This window comes from Schistocerca gregaria, chromosome 1 (assembly GCF_023897955.1).
Source record: "Schistocerca gregaria isolate iqSchGreg1 chromosome 1, iqSchGreg1.2, whole genome shotgun sequence".
NCBI classification, from domain to species: domain Eukaryota; kingdom Metazoa; phylum Arthropoda; class Insecta; order Orthoptera; family Acrididae; genus Schistocerca; species Schistocerca gregaria.
In genome coordinates this window covers 928,540,611-928,553,765 of record NC_064920.1, presented here as the reverse complement: position 1 = coordinate 928,553,765, position 13,155 = coordinate 928,540,611, and positions in this window count along the sequence as shown.

The following is a 13,155-nucleotide window of genomic DNA, read 5'->3' as shown; positions in this document are numbered from 1 at the left end:
AAGAGAGTCTTTTAGTTTCCAAAAGAGATGATAGTTACATAGAGCCAGGTCAGGACTGAACGGCGGGTGTTTCAGTGTTGTCCATCCGAGTTTTGAGATCGCTTCCATGGTTTTTTGACTGACATGTGGCCCTGCATTGTCGCGCAACAGCAAAACATCCTGCTTTTGCCGATATGGTCGAACAAGAGTTAGTCGAGCTTGAAGTTTCTTCAGTGTCGTCACATATGCATCAGAATTTATGATGGTTCCACTTGTCATGATGTCCACAAGCAAGAGTCCTTCGGAATCGAAAAACACCGTAGCCATAACGTTTCCAGCACAAGGTATGGTTCTGAATTTTTTTTTTTTCTTTGGGTGGATTTGCACGATGTCACTCCATCGATTGCCTCTTCGTCTCTGGCGAAAAATTATGGAGCCATGTTTCATCATCAGTCACAATTCTTCCAAGGAATTCATCTCCACCATTCTCGTACTGTTCCAAAAGTTCGCTGCATACCGTTTTTCTTGTTTCTTTGTGAGCCACTTTCAACATCCTGGGAACCAACCTGGCGCAAATCTTTTTTAACGCCAACACTTGCAGTACTCTGCAAACACTTCCTTCCCCTGTCCCAACGTAGAGTGACAATTCATTCACTGTGATGAGTCTGTCAGCAGTCACCAATTCGTTAACTCTCTGCACATTGTCTGGAGTGTGTGCAACGCGAGGCCTGCCTCTGCGAGGACAGTCCTCAATATTGCCGTGTCCGCTTTCATCACGTAACCTGCTCGCCTACCGACTAACTGTATTGCGATCGACAGCAGCATCTCCATACACCTTTTTCAAGCTCTTGTGGATGTTTCCCACTGTCTCGTTTTCACAGCACAGGAGTTCTATGACAGCACGTTACTTCTGACGAACGTCAAGTGTAGCAACCACCTTGAAGACATGCTGTGACGGCGCCTCTCACGGGAACAGGTTGAACTAAGTTTGAAAACAAGCGTGAATGATGTATCTACACACTGTAAAACTTTCACACATGCAGAATGAAAACTGTATTTTTACAAAAATAGTGTGCATTTCTTTTGGAGTGACCCTCGTATGTGGAGCACAGTTTTATTTTGGTCTTCTATGATTTTGACTACAAATACGAAGCAAGAATTTGTAGACTTTGTTGATGTACTGCGTATGTACTTAGTTTTGGAATTCCCAGACATGCAACATCCCTCCTGTCATTTGTAATTCTAAAATTTGTTCCATGCATCTTCAGCCGATCCTCTTGTTGGTGAGTTTACCTCTGTTATGAGAATTACGTAACGCAGAGATGACTCAGGAACTGATGTACATAAGGTCACTGCACTAATAAAGATAAAAAATACCGCTTCAGTTGTACCTTTTTTTAATGTTTTTCAGTGCTTGGATTAATACCGGTTCCGGTTTATTACCTGCCCATCACATTACATAATGAACGACTCCGAACACCGCGATGGAGAGCATAATTTTGAGGTAAGCTCCAATGGGACCAAACTGCTGAGGTTATCGGTCCCTAGGCTTACACACTACTGAATCTAACTTAAACTAACTTACATTAAGGACAACAAACACAGCCATTCCCGAGGGAGGACTCGACCCTCCGTCGTTGGGAGTCGCGCGAACCGTGGCAAGGCGCCAAGACCGCGCTACTACCCCCGCGGCGATGTTAGCATAGCGAGGTATCAGGACTACAGGGCGGGTGCTCGAGTGTCTCCCGCTTGAGTTGGCGTAACTTCTATGTTACAACATTTGCGACAAGGAGACGTGCGTTATCATGAAACAGGAGCACCCCTTGGTGCAGTTTTCCCGGACGTTTTTCTCAACTACAAGCCGTAATTTTTTTCCAGTGATGGACACGTCAGGTTCTTTAAAATCAGTGGACAATGGGCCTCAGTAATCAAAGAACAGCAACACCTATCCAGCAGATGACTGGCTCGTTACCCACAACGGTGATTTTACACACACTTGCTGCCTCATACACATTGTGCATTCTCCGGTACATATCTAGCTGTGGTTTCCTTTCGACAGCGAAGAGAAGAATACCAGCTCGTTTGTCCCGTTTGGACACATTTGGTAATAACGTCGCCATAGTTTAGATTTCCGTATTTACAGCACACACGTCGGAAAGACACGAATGCCACACCTAATCCTCTATCTGCATGTCGTTGGTTATACACTAGCATCGGAGCCGCGCTACGTGGCATATACACTGCACCAACAACCTCAAATGGAAACTTTTGATCACCAGTTATGTTTTGTCCGGTGAGCAGAGTTATCCTTCTTCTGTTTCCCTTTGAAATTTTTAGCATACAAACTGTTCTCCTGCCTAGAAGCGGAGCAAAAAATTCGGATGCCTTTCTACTTCGAGCATCCTTCATAAGTTTTTGCCACTTCCTTCCATCTGTGATATATTTATCCCAGGTGTAGGGATAATGGAGCACAAGCACACTAGTACTGTAACTAATCCGCCCTGACCCACAAACGCCGGCCGCAGTGGCCGAGCGGCTCTAGATGCTTCAGTCCGGAACCACGCGACTGCTACGGTATCAGGTTCGAATCCTGCCTCGGTCATGGATGTGTATGGTGTGCTTAGGTTAGTTAGGTTTAAGTAGTTCTAAGTCTAGGGAACTGATGATCTCAGATGTTAAGTCCCATAGTGCTTAGAGCCATTTGAACCATTTGACCCACAAACACACAAATTCCGTGCCGTCATTTCGAAATCGCACAGCTAATGTGGAGGTCTTGATCTTTAATTTCCCTTTATGATTACATTATTCTGCGTAAAGAGATGAAACTGGGACAGTCGTCCGGCTCCATAGCTGCGACACGAGCACGGTAGATAACTAACTAAGAGGACTAGTGTTCGATTCCCTGCCAGGTCAGATATTTTCTCAGCCGGGACACTGGGTGGTATGTTGTCCTTATCTTCGTACAGTAGCGACTGACACGAAAAACGCCTGCATGGCATCATGCGACAAGTCTAAGCGCTTCTGATTTCTGAGCAGGGCACTGCTTCGCCAGAATGAATGTTCTGAATCGCTGAAATACTCTGTCGTGTCTCCTGCTATTGAGATGACTGTATGAGCATGCCTGGAAAACCAACTAGAAATAGACGGTTGGGTCTCGTTTTTTGCTGCTCGTTCCTCTTCAGAACTTGGATGAGGAATTGTTGTAGGAATACGAATGGTCTCGAACGAAGAGAGGTTACTAGTAATTTTTAAACTTCCGCTGCCGATCTTTGTAAAGGGACCTCGCATGAGAGTTACTGCCTGTTTTTGAAAATCCGTCGCGCCGAGCGGTGGCAGGTGTAAGCGACACGCTTCGGTAACCCGCACAGACCCCGCGCTTTACAACAGCGTGTGGGCGCTCCTTTGTCAAAGAACTCGTGTTTACAGCCCCGCGCGCTGAGTAATTAATGGCGGCGCCATTGATTCGTGGCGCCGTCGCCGCTCGACACCGATTCACGTCCCGCTGCTGATGAACACGGCGCGCCGGGGCCCGCGGCTCGTGTTAACGCCACACCGCCGCGCCGGCCCTTGCGTTTCCGAGCGAAATTCGGATCGTTCCGCTGGACCGTGCTAAATTTTCCCCCGCCAGCTGTAAAGGAATTTCAGTCCCAGTTCAGGGGCGGACACATGTCCCGGCTGCGGTGGGTCGGTCGAAGTTTGTCCACCTGTCGCTCATTGTGTTTGTTTCCGGCGGGAGCTGAACCATATCGATTGTCGTCTGTAACGCAAGCTGCAAATGGTAGGTAGAGTTCTATATTTAAATTTCCACACGTGTAGAGGCAAATATTTGCCAATACGGCTAAGCTTTCAGCTAGTCTGAATCCTACATAAGGGATCCTTATTTGATTCCAGGTACAGATAAGAATTTTTGCCTCATGTCAACTGTGGAGCATTTCGTTAGATAATTCCATAGCTACTGAGTACTAAAAAATTTTTAAAATTCCTGTTACATGATAAATCATACAAATGTAAAGGTCGTGGAATCAAGTAAATACTAGAGATTACAATTACGAATAACTGGAATTGGAACTGTCACGGAAAATGTTACGAGGACGGTGAACCAAAGTCTGCATATTGTTGGCAGAACACTTAGATGGTGTAATAAAAGAATTAAAGGGATTGCCTACAATATGCTTTTCAGTCCTCTTGTGGAGTTTTGCTGCATGATACGGGATCCGTAGCAGATAGGAAACAAGGAAAACATCGAAGAAGTTTAAAGAAGGCCACCGCGTTTTATATACCTTCGAAACAGGGAAGAGAGTGTCAATGTTACAATAAGCGAGTTTGCAATAATTAGGACTAAAGCATTTATCGTTGCGACGATATATTTTCACGACGTTTCAAGAGAAACTTTCTCCACCAGATACTCAAATCTTTTGTTGAGCTGCAGCTTCGTAGGGATAAAATAAAAGAAACCAAAGACAGACATAGGTATTCATTTTTCCAACACACTGAGAGCGCAACTGCGGAGAAGTAGACTGAAAGTGGTTCTATGCACCGTCTGCCAGGCAGAGTGTTAATGTAACTCTAGACGAATGTGACATCAAAAGAGTATTTTAACATGTTTTTATTTCATTGTCGTAAGGCTCTACAGGAACTACTTTCCGATTACTTCAGAATAAAAACAGTCTCAGTTGCATAGTTATTTAATATCAATGACGCAGGTCGTCCGTTTGGGGCATCAAAAGGTTGTCAATAAAAACAAGAAACCAATAAATTAGAAACAAATACAGGAGGAAATCTTACGCAGCTCATGCATATCACCTAGGCGCCCCTTCCCGCACTATACGCTCTGTTTGCATCTTGATTTGTCACATTAATGTGGGTTAAATATCTAGCTACTTTTATATAATTCCCTATTCATTTTAACTTTGTAGTCTACAAGATAGGACCACGCCCATTCCTCCATTTGTTTCTAATTCTGATGATACCCCGTAAGGGCGAAACGGGTCGTTGATATTAAAAAACTTCACAATCAAGACTGTATTTATTATGAAATAAATGGTTCAAATGGCTCTGAGCACTATGGGACTTAACTGTTGTGGTCATCAGTCCCCTAGAACTTAGAACTACTTAACCTAACTAACCTAAGCGCATCACACATATCCATACCTGAGGGAGGATTCGAACCTGCGATCGTAGCAGTCGCATTGTTTCCAGACTGTAGCGACTAGAGCCACTCGGTCACTCCGGCCGGCTTATTATGAAATAAAGAAGATAAATTGTCTCTGACGCAAGGTACGTCTGCTGATTCGCTAAGCACCTTTGCTAGTATTGAATTATAGATTGCGAAGACCGCAACCATACAGAAATGCTTTTGAACTATATTGCCTTCATTATCAGGGACGGCTTCTGTACTGTACATCCGTGGCTTGTTGTCCCAATGGTAAAGTGCCAGAACACGTTTGCAAAGGTTTCGTTTTCATTTTCCGATACATCTTAAGTATTTATTTGTCATTTATCACTTATTTTACATCTCCCATTCTTTGTTAATGTGAAAAATGTCGGTTTGCACCATGTTTCGGAGTGCACGTTAATATGTAGGTCCCACTATAACTGGCTGGGACAGTCAGTTCACAGGTCAGAGGAAGATAGCGACGTATCACCTCGAATGGAACCATGTAAGGCCCCATGGTGTAGAAACACTCATTTGTGTTGATGGCAGCTGTATCTTACTTCCGTCCTGAGACGAAGAAATTCATTTCTTGCGTAATCCATATCATTTGCCGTCTGAGAATCAGATTAATAGCCGAAACGCTCCATGAAAATAAAATAAAAGATTGTAAGAATTATGTACACTGTAAATCACACAAATTTAACGACTGTGCATTCAACAAAGTAACTAAGGGTCACAGTTAAGAAAAACTTTTGTTGGTACCACCAAACAGAAAATGCTTTCCTCAGCAACCTTAATTTAGATGAAATGCTCGCTCTGCTAACGATACTGTGCTCCTGACAGTTTGAGCTACTCCGGCTGTTGAAAGGTCGGGAAAACAATTAACGAACAGCTGCTTCAGCGTCCTGAGAAGTGTGCCAAGGAGAACATACATAGAGATATTTACGAAAGCCTCCACGACTGCATCCAGGTGACAGTATATTCCGTAATGTAAACTGAAGGTGGAGGGTTGAGAAAGGAAAGGATGGGAACTGATGAAACGAGCTGCATCGGCACGTTATGGAGAATCAGCGGCGACAAGTGAAAATAGGTCTGGCTGGGATTCGAACCCTGGTTCTCGTGCTTACTAAGCAGTTGCTTTAAGCCATACACCATCCAGACACAACGGTTTATCGTGATTGCTTGAAAGTTCATGCAATGAACAGCTTTTTGTAAACCCAGGAGTTAAAACTATTAAAATGAAACTGAAGGAAATGCCCAACGGTCCGATGTTGCTGTATTTGTTCAGGTCACTCATAAAAACCACACAATCGGTTTTGCAACTTTTGAGTCGCATCTTATGGTGCAATTATAAATTCTTTGTCATGGGCTACATAATGCCGAAAAAGTAAGAATTGGCCTGGCTAGGTATTGTTTACAGCCTGCCTCAACTGAGTTGACAAAAAGGCCGTCGCCAGTGATGAATGTCAGGCTGTGAGGGGCATTTTGTTGCTTGACATAGGCTGACAAAAGCATATCGTAATCGGAAGAAGTACAGTGAGGGACTTAACCTAGAAATGACACTCATCATTGACGACTGTCTTTTTATCAACTGACGATGGTTTGTTATCAGTTGTGGAGGGCTGGAAACTTTACCTAGCCACACCAATTCTTACTCTGCTGCATTCTGTAACCTATGATATAGAATTTATATTTGCACCAGAAGAAGCAACTCAAAAGTTACGTCGCGCGAGGTAGCCGCGCGGTCTGGGCGTCTTGTCAAGGTCCGCGGAGCTTCCTCCGTCGAAGGTTCGAGTCCTCCCTCGGGCATGAGTGTGTGTGTTGTCCTTTGCGTAAGTTAGTTTAAGTTCGATTAAGTAGTGCGTAAGCGTGGGGACCGATGACCTCAGCAGTTTGGGCCCATAAGACCTTACCACAAATTTGCAATTTTCAAAAGTTACGAAAAAGGTTGTGTGGGTTTATAAGTGACCTGAACATATACAGCTACAGCAGCGGACCTTTCCACATTTCATTCAGTGTCATTTTAATTGTTTTAACATCTGTATTTTATAAAAATTATTTACTGTATAACTTGTCAAGCACTGATTTATAACTATTTTAGCTGTGGTTGACCCAGTTTTTTAAAATTATCTACAGTGTTTATCATACGTGCGCGGAATATCTCGGTACGCTCCCCAGTCGACCAACATTCCCATCCAACGCCAGCTACCCGCAGTCCCTGTCCATATCCTAAATGGCCGCTGTTTTAGATTCCTGCAGGGGTTCGGACGTAAATGTGCGACCGCACTAAAGTTTGTGAATTCATTGCCCAGCGAGGCGAATTAATTACATGAATACGTTCATATAAGATAATATTTTCGCTGCATGTTATCTTCCACATATCAGACTGAAACTAGTAAAGGAAAACTGGAATATGTTCAAAACAGAATCATAATGAGTACTAGAGACAGCTACAACCGGATTAGACAGTCACAGAAGAGTAAAAATTAAGTTCAGGGTGACAATGGCATGCTATACAAAGAACGTATCTCCTGTAACCACTTCCGTGATAATTGCATAGCCTTAATATGTCACTGAATTTACAGACTTTTGGCGGTCGCATTTAACTGTAACAAAAAAGGAGTAGTGAAAACTGAACTTTTATAAAAAAGAAAGTATTTTTTAATAAGTATTTCTTAATCGCTGCCGGAACGAAATAATTAACGATAAAACGTTTTTGTGTAGTTGATAGTTCTGAAACTAAACTGTGTAGGGCGAGAGTGAGGGGGTGGGAGAGGGGGGAGTAGACGATGGCTGGGAAAGGATAGAAGGTCATCAGTTGTGGCATAGTTGAGGGAACAACTCCAGCCTCTCCTTAAGAGGTTAACCAGATCAACAAATCAACCGAAAACACGTCCAGATGACCAGACAATGATTTCTGAACAGCATGTGAAAGACAATAGAGAACGTTTCATGGTCATCCATTAGCGTAATTTTTGTAATTTCTCGTCATCTAGTGCTACTTTCATTCCAGAATTTTTGGTAAGTAGGAGAGAGGTAATGCTCGCGTAAAACAGCGAAAGCTGATTGTGTGTCGTTCCAGTAGCCTCAGATCACTATCAGTGAATAGCAAGGTTCCGGATTCCCATCCCATGACGTCACACAGTTTAAATCTGCCAGGGAGTTTGCAGATATACTCGTTCTTCTATTGAACACTTTTTATTACATATAATCAGTCCTCTAACCATATTTAACTGATTCTGCTGCTGAATTAGTAACATTAAATAATCAAAATCGAAGCTTAAACTATAACGACAGTAACAAATAGCAGTCAGAAAAGTACTAAACGTTTGAGGGATACACTTCATATAACGAAAATCCTATCTTACCTCAAAGTCGTCCGCTCCCGGTAGCTGAGTGGTCGGCGCGACAAAATGTCAATCCTAAGGGCCCAGGTTCGAATCTCGACTGGGTAGGAGATTTTCTCCGCTCAGGGACTGGGTGTTGTGCTGTCTTACTCATCATCATTTCATCCCCATCGACGAGCAAGTCGCCGAAGTGGCGTCAAATCGAAAGACTTGCACCAGGCGAACAGTCTACCCGACGGGAGGCCCTAGTCACACAACCTCAAAGACTTAGAAACTGAATTAATTAAACAAGGAGACACCATATCTGAACTAATTAAATGCCTTTTATAGCACCAAAATAGTTTGTGGATAATTAACGCTCACCAACTAGAGAGATTAATGTAGGACATCCAAGGTGACGAATTCGTTATAATATTTTTGCTTTCATGTGGCATTATTACAGGAAAAGGTTTTTCGGGATACACCTGCGGTCCATTACGATGTGCTGGACGCGTTTTATGGCCACAGCTTCTATGCATAGAAACGAAGTCCCTGTTCTCAGGCAGGAAACACTTCCGGCCTAACTGACTAAAAACTCCGGGGGGCACACAAGCGCACACACAAACACACTGTCACACACACACACACACACACACACACACACACACACACATACACAACACACACACACACACACACTCACACACGCACACACACACACAGTCAGCGCTCTGCATACTCACGCTCACAGACGAGTTAATGACAACATTTACTCATTTCCTCTTTTAAGCTACGGAACCACAAGGAACAGCGAAACATTTCTCTCTTTTACGATTCGGAAATGACGTGACGTGTTTTTAAAGTTTGCTTAATCTTCGAGAACATTTCCTTAGTGGTCAGCGGAAAGCTTTTGTTTCAGAGCGAGAACGCCATTCGTATATTTCCTGTATTTGATGTCTTCCGCAACGTACGTATGCAGCTGTAGGTCGGCGGGTCGGCGAAGGTTAATGATTTTCTTTCATAGAGCGTCTCGGACGCAAATGACGCATTAGTATGCTTGCAGAGAAATCGTGCTGTGTTTGCTAATATGTCAGCTCATTGTTATTCCATACGATGAGCATATAATGGCTCAGACTCTGTTTGATGCATTCCCTATTCTGAAGTTTGATTTATTCGGAAGGACGTGACGTTAATTTTGAATTTCATCTACAACTGAGGCAGAAATTTCATAATTGACGCCAAGACGCAAGAACTGTAATCTATTTTGTTATAATAAATAAACAAACACCGTCTGGATCACAACATTTTGTTACCAACTTCCGGTTTCAATCTGTGCTCCAGGTATAGTTAGGGACATGAAAAAAAGGAAACAATAAAAAATTACAGATGGTAACACGAAAAAAACTTCGCTTAAAAACTGTGTAAATAAGAACAAAATAGTACAAACGCGCACACACCTAGCACCACAGTTGTGTAAAACTAACGTAAAAGACCATGATGTGCTAGGGGAAGAAAACCGTATAGTCATGTAACATGCACGTAAGTCATAAACGAGTACCGCGTGAACGAAAAGTCAGTATAAATTTGAAAACTGAATAAACCATGGAATAATGTAGACGGAGAGGTACAAATTGACACACATGCTTGGAATGACATGGAGTTTTATTAGAACCAAAAAAATACAAGAGTTCAAAAAATGTCCGATATGGCGGGTCATCTGATCAGAATAGCAATAATTAGCATAACAAAGGAAGACCAAGTTAAGATGATGTTCTTTACAGGAACTGCTCAATATGTCCACGATCATTCCTCAACAATAGCTGTAGTCTAGGAATAATGTCCGGAGTTAGGGTGAGGCATTGGCGTCGGATGTTGTCTTCCAGCATCCCTTGAGATGTCGGTCGATCACGATACACTTGCGACTTCAGGTAAACCCAAAGTCTGGGGACCTGGGAGGCCAAGCATGACGAAAGTGGCGGCTGACACACGATCATCACCAAACGACGAGCGCAAAAGACATTTCACTTGTCTAGCAATAAGGGGTGGTTCTAATAAAACACCATGTCACTCGAATCATGTGTGTCAATTTTTACCTCTCTACGTACATTATTTCGTGGTTTACTAAGTTTTCAAATTTAGACTGACTTATTGATCACCCGGTACATTCAAATAGTGTAAAAGAGATTCCTCCATCATAAAATTAAAAAATAAGAGTTAAAAGACACGTTAATGTAACACTTTGCTGCATGCATCCGTTTATCAACAATTACTTGACCGCTGTCTGCAGTAGCATACTCAAAAGTTGATGTTCCAAGCTCGAGAACGCACCAGGTTCAAAGAAGAGCAATTCTTGTATTACCGACTGAAAGTAAGTCTCTGAGTACCTCTTGATATGCTGATATTTAACATGGACTATTGCTATGCCTTAAGGTAATATTGTATGTCACTGTAAGCCTGTAGCGAACCTGTGCCATATTCAAATTGCCTACCAATAGGTGGGGCATGTGGAAATTTAGATTCCTCTCGGCGAGCCTAGAGTCTGTTATGCGATAAGATTTCTTCCAGGGTATTTCTAACTTGCGGAATGCTCGTGTGTTTACGTTCATTGCTGCAGTCTCTACAAACAGTGTGTACGATTGGAATGGTCCGTTTGAAAACGTCAGGCCTTTTCCTTCCCCAAATCGAACTTGTGCTCCGACTCTACTGATACCACCAGAGACGAAATTTTACAAATTTAAACTCTCCCTACCCCTTTTCTTGGCTAAAATACCGTTTCCACATTCCGTAATAACGTATACCAAATTTGTTGACAATTTTGGTCCGTCAATCTGTGTACACACAATGACATCTAATAAATTTTGAATTTATTTGGACCATTCATTTAACTTCGTAATCAGTAGATGCCTCTTATGACATTTATCAGTATGAAAATTATTGTGGAAAAGTCTGAACTAGAAACTCGGTACTAGGTCAACCTTTTCATTAAAACTACATTAAATTCAACCACGTTGCGCAGCTTCGTTAAGCATCTGGATTTCCAGAAGCGATTTGCCTCTCGGTAGGTCCAGTTGACGCTGATCAAGAAGCTCACAATTGGCATTTCCCATTAAATTTTGTTACTTTTGTGGAACGTTTGAGAAAGTGCACTTTGTGCAGCAGATATGTGTGGGTTCACAATATTTTATTGTTATTTGTACAAAGTAGGAGCGAAGTGTATGTAATGTGAAACTACTGTAATTTCGAGTTTTTTTGCCGTTTTCATGTTCCAAACCAGACCTGAAGATAATCACCAGCGGAGATTAAAACCAGCAGTCGGTAAAAGGAAGTTGTGACCAAGCTGATGTTTATTTATGCAGTAAAGAATAGATTTTTTTCTTTTCAACAACTGATACTACATAGAAATCAGATTCCTTTTCCATAACACTTACACTTGTTAAGTATTAAACTGTGTGTGATAATGGACGTCTTCATAGTCTCTGAAAGTATACCATAGGTGAAGCTTTTTATCTGCATCTTAAGAAGTATTCCATAAGTGTACTTGCTGTATTTTGAAGCTTTTAAAGAAGAATCTCTATAGAAATAGATGCGCTGTAGCCCTTTGGACATATACATACTTTGATTAAAAACAAACTGTGTAAATTAATTTAAGCTCATAAATATTCTTCCACTAAAGTTCTTGTCTCTCCATTTTGTTACTGAATGCATTCATTAGACAAACTCAATGTACATGCTTTTCTATTTTGTTTCTTCATCACCTGGGTATTTTTTTCTGGGAAACAACTATCTGCATTTTGTATCCATTTATTTACATAATCGTTCAGGATATGATTCACTGTGTTTGTAAGAGAACTTGCTTATAGTAAAAGAAATACATTTCATTCCTAGTAATGACGACAAGTGCATGAGTTGCAGTAGGAAGACAAAAAAATTAAAATCACATTTATTAATCCATTGAAATTTATAGATTTGTCACTTGACAAACTTTCATCAAATCTGAAGAAAGATCAAATGAGAAACCATAGGAATTTTTACCCAGAAGAATTATTCAATCTAGTGATCAGACAGGGGGAATATCCATAAGATTCAATGAATTCTTAGAAGATATTTGAAGAGACACAGTCACCAGCAAATGAAGAATTTTACAGTAAACAGAATGACTGTGAAATAAGTGATGAACACTATAAACATGGAAAATTACTTTGCAAAAAATTTAATATGAAAAATCTTTGTGAATATCATGGTTTGTATCTTAAAACTGATGTTTTGTGATTGGCTGATAAGTTTGAAAATGTTAGAAAATCTTGCATAAAAGCATATGATATCGTTAACATAAATGTTAAAAAGGATGGGAGACAGCACAAAGCCCTAAGGTACACCCATCATCTTGGTATTTTACTGCACCTGGTTGAGAAATGAATATGAGGTGCTATATCACACTGTTATAAAAGTGATGTTAAAATAGATACTAAATATATGACAGATTACAATGTTAAAGAGTTATCGAATTATCTGGCTTATTTAGATGCAAACAGTTTATATGACTATGCTATGAGCCAGTATTTACCATATGGTGGATTTATAAAAAATTATTATATGATTTTTATTATATTATTTTATACACAAATATAAATTGAATATACAAAATATACAATATACAATTATATACAGTGATTATACAAAAATAAGTGAGATTTA